Below are 11,243 nucleotides of genomic sequence, written 5' to 3'. Positions count from 1 at the left end.
CTGTATTTATGCACTTTGATATAAATATTTCTATTGGTTTGCGCCAGAAATTGTTGTCTTGTTTATTTATTTATTTATCAAGGCGTATGTTTATGTCCTTACAGGCATAAACAGACCATTCCTACATTTGAAAAAGGACCATACGACATTGGTGGCCAGTGTGGATTTTTATGTTTGGATTGGTATTTTTTGTGGTACGAATATATTGGTGACGAAACTGCGAACACAGAGGGTGACGTAGGGAATTCCCGACTCCAGCCAATCAGAACGGCTTATATATTTCTTATTTACTTCCGGTGACCGGGTACTCCTAAGGAATTTCATGAAAACAAACAAAAGTTCAACTAGCTAGTTATTTTTCTATATTTTAAAGAGCTCTAACATTTAATTAATTAAAGGTACCTATTGTTATTTATATATCAACGTTGGATCATTCACTTCTTCGGACCATTTAGACGACAACTATATATTTGTGGACTTAGAACCTTTGTAAACAAACAGTGTAAATTCTTTTAACAGCTAAAATTATTCAGTGTTTACATATTTTGGATAAGTGTCTTTTTCAATTAGTATCAAGTGCCATTTCATAGTTATATTGTAAAATGTAGATCTGGGTTGATTTTTTCATTTATATATTTTGACTGGTGTAAAATCTTGATTAAGATCTACATGTGAAAATTAATTTTTGTTTTGAACCATAGATATACATGTATATTATTCACGAATTCGAAAACCTAGCTAAACGCCGTTTTCCGGTACTTTCTGTACATAGCTCTGGGGAATTCACCCAATGGAGTGTAATAGCGAACTCGATGTTTTCGGCCTTTTTTAAAATCAAATTGAAATAAAGTAATTATTTCTTTATAAGAAAATAATTAGATATCATTGTATGAATAATTCCATACAAAAAATAAAGTAAATACACAAGTTAACGCACAAAATAACCTTATTTATTATGGAAGATTCCACTACGTCTGTTTGAATTTTATTGATTTTCATAATAAACAGTTTATTTTTTTGAATAATTTGGAATAGATATTAAAGGAATATTGATAATTTTCAAAAACATCAATTTTTTCACCTTAAACGGTTAAATAATGATAGAAAAATCGAAATATCACGTAACTGTGTTATGTACTTCATTTGATGTAATTCCCCAGAGCTAAAACGGTAACGTACCGGAAAACGGTGTTTAGCTAGGTTTTCGAAAAGGTCAATTATTTGATTTTGTATATTTTAGGTTGAATTCCACAAAGCCTTGTACTTCAGGCTTCTGTGACATTGATTTTTATCCTGTTGCTGGCTTTTTGAAGATAACACAGTTCACAGACATGTAGACACAGCATATAACTATCAGGTGGTTGGTGAGCTAACACTCTGTCTCTTTTATCTTTCATCTTGGTCTGAATAACTAGTATATTACACCTGTCCCTATTTGAAATTATTTCCATCCAGTCTGGTATTGTCCATTTACTGTAATAAATCCTATATTACCCCAGATATTGTTTATATCCAACAGCTGACTTATTTCATAGCCTATCCTGATAACTTATTGTACCTGATTACTTAATTACTGTACCTATCTTTATTATTATTATTTATTTAAAGCAGGACTTGCTTGAACCAGAATTTTGCCTGAAGTAAGCATGTAGATTGAATAGTTTAGCATTTATTGTAGGAACAGATCATTGTAGTTGACTTGTGAGTAAATATAAATAAAGTATACAAGTAGGTTTGAAATATTTATTCTTTAGTTAGAATAAATTGTTCAACCCGGGCAGTTAAAATCAGTTATATTTAAAATTCTGTAAACTTAAAACAGCAATTTATTGTGAATACTGTGACGGTATCATGTAGCCGGTAAATAGATTTGAAGTGAAATATTTATTCTTTAATTAGAATAAATTGTTCATTTTTAAATCTGGTTATTTTTATACACAGTTTGTGAGAACCGACACTAAACTTCTTCTTCATTTTTGAATAGTGAAGTGTTTTGTGTAAGTGGTAATATATTTTCTTATATAGAATTATTCTATATTTACAAGAATCTAACATATATACAAATAGCAAATCAATTGTTGCTACTGTATCACAGTTGAAAAATTGATAATTTGGGTTCTACTCATTTATTCATTATAAAAAGTCTGTTGATAGGCATATTATTTTACTTTATGAGCTGAAAATTAAACATTTTGCATTGAAATAATTGTCTAGATCAGAAGAAAGGAAACTTTACACATTTATTTATTCCGGTTAGCTTTGTGTGTACTTGTATTAAGTTGAGTCTGTGCCTGCAAGGAAATTTATAGATAATCTATATACATGTAAGTTAGGTCTTTGGGATTTTTTTTCTGATATTGTATAGAGTACTGGACTGAACATTGTTGCAATAAAGAATTCCAGCATATAATTTCACAAGTCTGTGTGTCACTTGCAATTACCATAAATTAGTTGAAATTTATACACTATAGCAAGTAACTGAACAAGTGTCTGTGCATTTCACAATACAATTTTTTAGACTTGTTACCTGTAACTTGACAATTTTAGGTGTCTGTAATAAGTTATTTATTTAGTAAGTTAAGCACTGAATATTATTCAGTTGAATTTAATACTGCTTTATAATAGAGACTGAATATCAGTGTTATTAGATCTATTGTTTTACAAACTTTGATCTAATTTACTGACTGTATCTAGTACATATATTATTCAGGTGACCTTGAAATTTTGTGTAATGTATGGTGCACCGTGTGGGTCATAATTTGAATAAAGTTGATTGATTATTTTCAAGTCTTTGTGTTTTTTTCTTTTGAAATAAAATTGTTTTATTTCTATTGTTTGTTTTTTATTACATCTATATAGACCTAAACTGGTAACTGATGTAAATCTTTTTTTTTTAGTGTATGGTGTACAATTTGGGCCATTTGAAATCCTGAATTTTAAGTCACGTTCATTTTTTTTTGGTCCAATCCATTTTTTGTTTGTTTTCTCATCATGGCGGATGGTACAACTCAGTCCTTAGACTATTCAGATGCAGATCTGGAATTTTTTGCTAGACAGTTACAGAAATCTGGTAAGTTTCAAGTTAATGCAATGGCAAGTACACCTCATACAGTACACTCAAGTCATACATTTAATGTTACACCTACTCCTATACGGGAACATATCAGCAGAACAGGTACACATCAGGTTCACTTTCCTCCACCTGTTTATAGCATTCCTCCACCCATGCCTAACCCTCAACCATACTTGTCTTTTGTGACAAATAGGGACTTGGCTCATGCCCGTATCCCTGAGTTACCTTCTTTTTCAGGAGATGGGAAATACAACTCGTCAATGTTCGAGATATGGCGCTATGATGTCAATTGTGTCATTGATGAGGGTAATTATCCACCATTTATTATCAGGGAGGCCATTCGTAAATCTTTGAAAGGCAGTGCCAGAGGTGTTCTTTTGCATTTAGGTGAAAATGCCACTGTTCCCGAGATCTTGAATGAGTTAGATGGCATTTATGGTAATGTTCATTCAACTGAAAGGTTGAAGGAACAGTTTTATAATGAACAGCAGAAGGTGGATGAGTCTGTTGCTGACTATAGTTTGCGTCTGGAGAGGTTGCTTAGCAGGATACCATGCAATCTTGATAGGTTGTCCAAGGATGAGATGCTGCGGGGTAGGTTGTGGTCAGGCCTTCGTGATATAGAGCTTAAGAATGCCTCTAGATTTCTTTTTCAGAAGGACCTCAACTTCAATACTCTTCGTAAAGAGTTGAGAGCCATTGAGGAAGACTTGCGCTTGTCCAGATTAGCCACTTCTCTCCCTCTTTCCTCTAAGCAGGCAGCCCCTCAGGCCAATATTTCTGTTACTACTTCTAATACTCCTAATGAGTCTGTTCCTGCACAGCAGTGTGTCACTACTGTAGATAGTAGACTTCTCCAGGAAATAAGGGCCCTTTCTAAGCAGATGGAAGGCATGGAGTCCAGGCTGTCTAGTATGGAGAAGGAACTCAAGGGCTTGAAACAAGAGAGATCTTCCACTCAGGATGTCAAAGCCTCTGCCAGTCCTTTAAACTACAGTCGACCTCCATCGCAGGGCAGATGAGAGGTCATACTTCCCCTTCTAATGACCCTGCTTATACATTTCCTCTAGTTGGCTCTTCTAATGAATCTGAAATTCTTATAAATGGTACTTCTACTATAGCTTTGATAGATACTGGTTCTATGATTTCATCTATTGGAATTTCATTCTTCAAATCTTTAAAGCCCCAGCCTGTCATGTCACAGTTGTCAGATTTTATGTTGGATATTTCTTCTGCTAATGGTTCTAAGGTACCATATCTTGGATATTCAGTTCTTGATATTTCTTTTCCTTCTCTTTCATCACAATCTTTTTCAGCTCCTATTTTGATTGTTCCAGACACAGAGTACTCCAGCAGAGTTCCTTTGATAATAGGCACCAACATACTGAATGTTTTGAAGGCATCAGGAACAGAGTCAACATCATCTCCACTTTCAGACATCATATCTTCCTTGTCTGACATTGTCACCAAACCTGTTACTCTTCTTCATCATCAGACTGTCATTGTGAAGCCTTTTGAAACAACAACACTTGAGGGCAAGGTGAGACATATTGGCAACATGTCATCTGGTGTTACAGAGTCTACTGATTCTCTTATGTTGAATGTGTGCCCTAGATTGGTTAAATTACAACCTGGTACTTCTTTTTGCAGGGTTCCAGTACGTGTTTGTAACTTGACTGCTAGAGTTATTACCATTCATCCAAGAATGACTCTTTGTAATTTACATGATGTGTCTGTTGTTCGCACCATTGATCCTTCAGAGGGCGTTGCTGATAAATCCCACAATTCAGACAAGTCTCTAGATGACCTTGGTATTTCTATTCCCACTGAAACTTTAACTTCTGAACAGCAGGTTAAGGCAACTTCCTTCTTCAATCAGTGGAAACATATTTTCTCCTCTGGGCCTACTGATCTTGGTTCTACTGACTTGGTCGAGCATGAAATCAATCTGTCTGATCCCACACCTTTTAAAGACCCTTATCGCCGAATACCACCAGGGATGTTTGAGGAGGTACGTGAGCATTTACGAGACATGATTTCGGCAGGAGCGATCCGTGAGTCCAAGAGTCCTTTTTCTTCTAATGTTGTGTTAGTAAGAAAGAAGGACGGGTCTTTGCGTTTTTGTATCGATTACCGGAAACTGAACAACCGTACAATCAAAGATGCTTATGCCCTTCCTCGCATCGACGAAACTATAGATTCTCTCATAGGTTCCACTATTTTCTCTAAACTCGACCTACGCTCAGGTTACTGGCAGGTCCCAGTCAAAGAATCTGATAAGCAAAAGACTGCCTTTAGTGTTGGGCCTCTCGGATTCTATGAGTGCAACAGAATGGCTTTTGGTCTTACCAATGCCCCTGCAACGTTTCAGCGTCTGATGGAGCGTTGTATGGGCGAACTTCACCTTCGTGACTGTTTGATTTATCTCGATGACATTATCATCTTTTCTGATTCTATTGATTCTCATTTCCGTCGCCTTCAGTCTGTCTTTCAACGTCTTGAGATGCACAATCTTAAACTTAAAGGGTCCAAGTGTGAATTCTTTAAGCCGCAAGTCCAGTATTTGGGTCACATTGTTAGTGCTGATGGTGTGAAGACAGATCCTGAGAAGATTGAAGCACTCAAGACATATCCTGTACCTACTTGCCTTAAGGAGTTGCGTAGCTTTTTAGGTTTCTCAGGTTATTACAGGAGGTTCATTAAAGACTACGCACAGATCGCCAAACCTTTGAATGACCTTCTTATTGGTATTCCCACCTGCAAAAGTTCTTCTAAGAAATCTAAAGTTCCTTTCAATTGGGGTCCAGATCAGCAGAATGCCTTTTGTGCTTTGATAGATAAACTTTCTTCTCCTCCAGTCTTAGCTTTTGCTGACTACAATAAGCCATTCATTCTTAATGTTGATGCCAGTACTAGCGGTTTGGGAGCGGTTCTTTACCAGGTTGGTGCTGATGGTAAGGAGCATGTTATTTCCTATGCCAGTAGGGGTTTGAGAGCAGGAGAAAGACATTATCCTGCTCACAAACTAGAGTTCTTGGCTCTTAAGTGGTCTGTCTGTGATAAGTTCCATGATTATCTCTATGGTAATTCTGTGGAAGTTAGAACAGACAATAACCCACTTACCTATGTGTTTTCATCTGCCAAGCTTGATGCTACCAGTCACAGGTGGTTATCCTCCTTGTCTGCGTATGACATCAACTTGCGGTACAGAGCTGGTAAAGAGAACATCGACGCCGATACCCTTTCTAGAATTCCTTCAGCTTCTTCTCTTCCTGATTCTGACATTCTCCTTTCAGATGCTGTCAAGGCTCTTTTGTTTTCTCAATCTGAAGGTCCAGGTCAACTTCCAGCTGTAGAATGTATTTCTTTTAATCAAACTGTTCTTTCTCTTAATCCCAGAGACGAGATTGAAGTCGGAAGCAGCCTTAAGTCAATTGATTGGAAGAAGGAGCAGCAAGATGATCCAACACTTTCCCGTTTAGTTCAACTCTTTGAAATTGGTCATAGGTTAACTGAACGCCAAAAGTCACATGAAACGGCCAAGGTTCGATCGTTTCTAAAGGAATGGAGCAACCTTTACTTTAAGGATTCAATTCTTTATCGTAAAGGTACTTCAAATGGTTATCCTGTTACTCAGCTTGTTCTCCCTGAGCATATGCTTGATTTAGCTTTTCAGGGTTTGCATGATGAGGCAGGACATCAAGGTTGTACAAGAACGATTTCCTTGTTCCGTTCACGTTTCTTTTGGCCTCAGTTAGAGCAGTATATCGAACACAGGGTTCGAAACTGCCCCAGATGTATCCGGAGAAAGTCATTGGATAAAACGACTGCTAAGTTGAATCCTATTCAGCCGAGTTATCCAATGGAAATTGTCTGTATGGATTTTCTTTCTCTGGAGATGTCTCGGGGTGGTTATGAAAACATCTTGATCATTACCGATCACTTCACTGTTTTGCTCAGGCTATCCCTGCCAAGAACCAAACTGCACATACTACCGCTAAACTTCTCTTTGAAAATTTTGTTTGTCACTATGGTTTTCCTAGTCGGTTCCATAGTGATCAAGGACGAAATTTTGAAAGCGAAGTTATCCGGGAGTTGTGCAAGTTGGTCAATATTGACAAGACCAGGACTACTCCGTATCATCCACAGGGTAATCGGATGCCTGAGCGCTTTAACGAAACCCTCTTGAATATGTTGGGGACCCTAGAAGATGACAAGAAGGTCAATTGGAAGTCCCATGTTCCCGCTCTTGTCCATGCCTAAAACTCTACTCCCCATTCTTCTACTGGTTATTCTCCCCACTTCCTCATGTTTGGTCGCCACCCTAGGCTTGCCATCGATGCGTTTCTTGGCATCGAACCAGACAAATCTCCTGTCAAGGACCATTCTTACGTCTCCGGTCTCCAGAACAGACTCAAATTTGCATATTCTGTTGCACTCCGAGAGGCCAAGAAACAAGGCAAGAAGCATAAAAGGTACTACGACCTCCGTGTGAGAGAAGCGGAATTGAAGCCCGGGGATCGAGTACTGGTCCGAAATGTAGGTGTTAGGGGAAAATCCAAACTTGCCGATAGATGGGAGAAGGATGTTTACACCATTCTTAGCCAGCCCACCTCTGGAATTCCCATCTATGAGGTGAAGAAGGAGAACAGCAAGGAAAGGTCCAGGGTTTTGCACAGGAACCTTTTACTTCCCTTTATGGGGATGCCTTTGTGCAAAACAACTGAGTCCTTATACAAGCCCGCTTCCTCTGACTTACATTCGGATCAGAACTCGTTCTCCAATCCCTCCTCTGATATTTCCATTACAGCTCCATTAGATTCCAATACCTCACTTACATCAAGTCCATCAAATGTTTCACAAAGCAATTCTTCCACAATACATGATTCTAACAATTGTATGTCAACTTCTTTTACAGGAACATCAAACAGCAAACAAGATGCCACGTCAACAACTCAAACTTCTCATTCTGTTACAGGTTCAAAATATGTCATTCCTGCACTGAGAAATCCATCTAAGGACAACAACAACAATTTACAGAGGCAGAAACGTACAAGAAAGAAACCCGGATGGATGCTTAATGATAACTGGAAATTAGATTAATGCTTTTTCTTTTGATTTATAGTCTAGGTGTGTTTCAACTTTGAAGTTAGGCGTTGCTTAGTACCTGATGTGTTTCGTTTTATGTTTTATACCATGTACCATATATTTTACCTTGATAATTTATAAATGTACTTTACAGTACTTTAAAAATAAAGGATTTATTGTTGAGAGTGCACCTCTTCAATCAATTCACAGTTCTACTGATAAATTAAAATTTTTGTTTCCGCGTGACATATATTTTTCGCGATTCGCGGCATACGGTATTTTTGTGGAACATGCTTGAGTTTAAGGTATTTTGCCCGGGTATTATATATTTACTCACAGGTTGTAATTGCCTTCAGTATTTAGATTTAGTTATGTAGTACCTAGTAGTTTAGTTACTTTATGGTCTAAGCTTACTACTTGCAATGTCTTATTCAAGCTCTTCCTCTTTAATATTTTATGAATGTCGGGGCGACATTCCCCAAAGTGGGGAAGTATGTCGATCATGTGGTCGATATTCGTGTTTTTGAATATCGTTTTTATGTATCATTTTGTCCTTGTATTTGTATATATATCTCTTGTATTTGTCTGTTTACAGTCCGATATACACTCCATTATCCCATATCATTCCTATATCATTCCATTTCATCATCTCATTATAACAACTAATTTCTCATATTTCATTCTGACATAATTTGCATGCCGGGCCTCAGTTTTTACAAACTTCCCGGAAAAACCATCTCACGCATGCGCACTTTGATATAAATATTTCTATTGGTTTGCGCCAGAAATTGTTGTCTTGTTTATTTATTTATTTATCAAGGCGTATGTTTATGTCCTTACAGGTAATTGTTGTTATTCATTATGTTTCATTATCATGCATATTTCCATTGATCGTTTATGTATTTCGGATCTGTATTCATGCACTTTGATATAAATATTTCTATTGGTTTGCGCCAGAAATTGTTGTCTTGTTTATTTATTTATTTATCAAGGCGTATGTTTATGTCCTTACAGGCATAAACAGACCATTCCTACATTTGAAAAAGGACCATACGACAATTAACTTATTGGATCATGAGGCACAGTCTGAATCTTAAATATTATAATTTCAGGAACCAGTCTTTTACATCATGTATATAGTATAAGTTGTGCAGATTCTACAGAAGACAATATTTTAGAAACTAACATCATAGGATTTGTTGTTTTGTAAGTATATGCTTAACTTATTAATATCATTTATAATTATTACAGACAATAGCTAAGTTCACTTCAAACTGATTAATAACTTGCTGTCATAGATAATGAAAATGAAATCACACCTGTAACTCAGCATTAATGAGTAATTTTGCTTTCTTTTCATTCATTTTTTTTTTGTAATTTGCAATGACATTTCTAAATACATGTACTTACCTTTTGAAAACCATTTAAATATTTTATTTAATTGCAAAGTACAGCTGTAGTCTTCCTGGCCAAGTGATAAAGTTTAATGAATTTAAATCACTTAGCTTTATGATTTGGTTTGAATCCATAAAAGAATCTTGAATCCTTTCATATAAAGAAATTTTAACTTATAGAAGGTTTTTGCTTCCAATTTGATGCTCATTTTTGTCTGACATATTTCATGAAGGGACTTGCCAGCTATTACAATTCAAAATACAGTTAAGTTTGCAAGACACCATATTTGTTTGATCAAACTTCTTTTGGGGACCTAATTTTTTGCTCCAGACTACTGTCCTATGGATGTCACAATAACACTGTTTCTTTCTAACCGATCGAAAAATAAAACAAAGCAATTATTGTAGTTCATGTGTATGTATAGTGTTTTTGTATTGGTATCTTTGTTTGTATATTTACAGTACTGAGTTTCATCCAGAGAAGCTTTCATTTACAGTTTTATCACCTGCACCTCATCCTTTACCTAAACATATCTTATTACAGACTGATATACAATTTATGGACATTCAATAAAAATTATCTGTGTCAATACTGTCTCATAGTTTCCTTGGAATAAAAACAAACAAGCAGTAAAATGAGTGTTGAGGAATCAAACATGCCGGTCATGGAGACTGGAACATAGAAAAATGTAAATGGGTGCTAAACAGTCAGTGGTTTAGAGACTATAGTGTTAAGAGTGTGATAAGGAAAATTGACTAGAGAGGATGATGTGTTCTATGCTGAAATATATAAGCCATATGAAGCCATATGTATTAAAAGATTGTACAGCTGTTTTTAGTTTAAATACAGAAGTAAGTCCGGCATCTACAAGTATACTGATTGATGTCCGGTTAAATGTATAAGACAGTATAAAAAGAATACATGATTATATCATTCTCTGTAATACAAAAGTTAGAGAAAAAAAATAAGATTTTATGCATACAATTGTGAAAGTTGAATTGAAAATCAAAACAAGATAGGGAAATTATTTTAACTGCAAAACTTTTCTTAAATTAAATGAATATATAATTGATAAAACTGAAGAACATGAATGCAGATTTAATAACTTTATTTTTATATCATGTATGTGATCATGAATTTTTTATTTTTACCTGTTATCTTACAGGTTTTGTGATATAATCTACTGAATTTCTTGTAAGAACATTTTTGAATTGTGTAATTTAAGTTTTAGGATATTTAAATGAAAATTTGAAAGTCATCCAACAGTAAAGAACATGGTCAGACTGATCAGGCTAGTCTGGATGTATACTGGTTGCAGGGGCTAATGGCTCTCTCTCTCCCAGCTGCGTAAGGGGAAAAATCGAGGGCTTAGTGCAAAAGGGTTGTCACCCATATGACATAAAGATGAAGTTACAAACCCTTTTGCCCCAAGCAGTTGAAATGTGAATCTGTACATAGTACGTTATGCAATATCGGTATGAAATTATCTAAAATAAAACAACCAACTGTATAAATCTTAGATAGTATAGATTTATTGGCTGACCTATCCCTACTTTTTAATTGGTTAGCTCATCAATGCACTTTAAAAGGGTAAATGTGTAAACAAATTAATTATGTTGCTATGTTCAGGCCATGAAAAAGGTCATCATAAAACAAAAAATATATAATTAAAAATTAAATAAAAGTT

The sequence above is a fragment of the Ruditapes philippinarum genome, unplaced genomic scaffold (assembly GCF_026571515.1).
Source record: "Ruditapes philippinarum isolate M1 unplaced genomic scaffold, ASM2657151v2 ctg10632_1_1_1_1, whole genome shotgun sequence".
In the NCBI taxonomy this organism is placed as follows: domain Eukaryota; kingdom Metazoa; phylum Mollusca; class Bivalvia; order Venerida; family Veneridae; genus Ruditapes; species Ruditapes philippinarum.
This window is presented reverse-complemented; position numbering follows the sequence as displayed.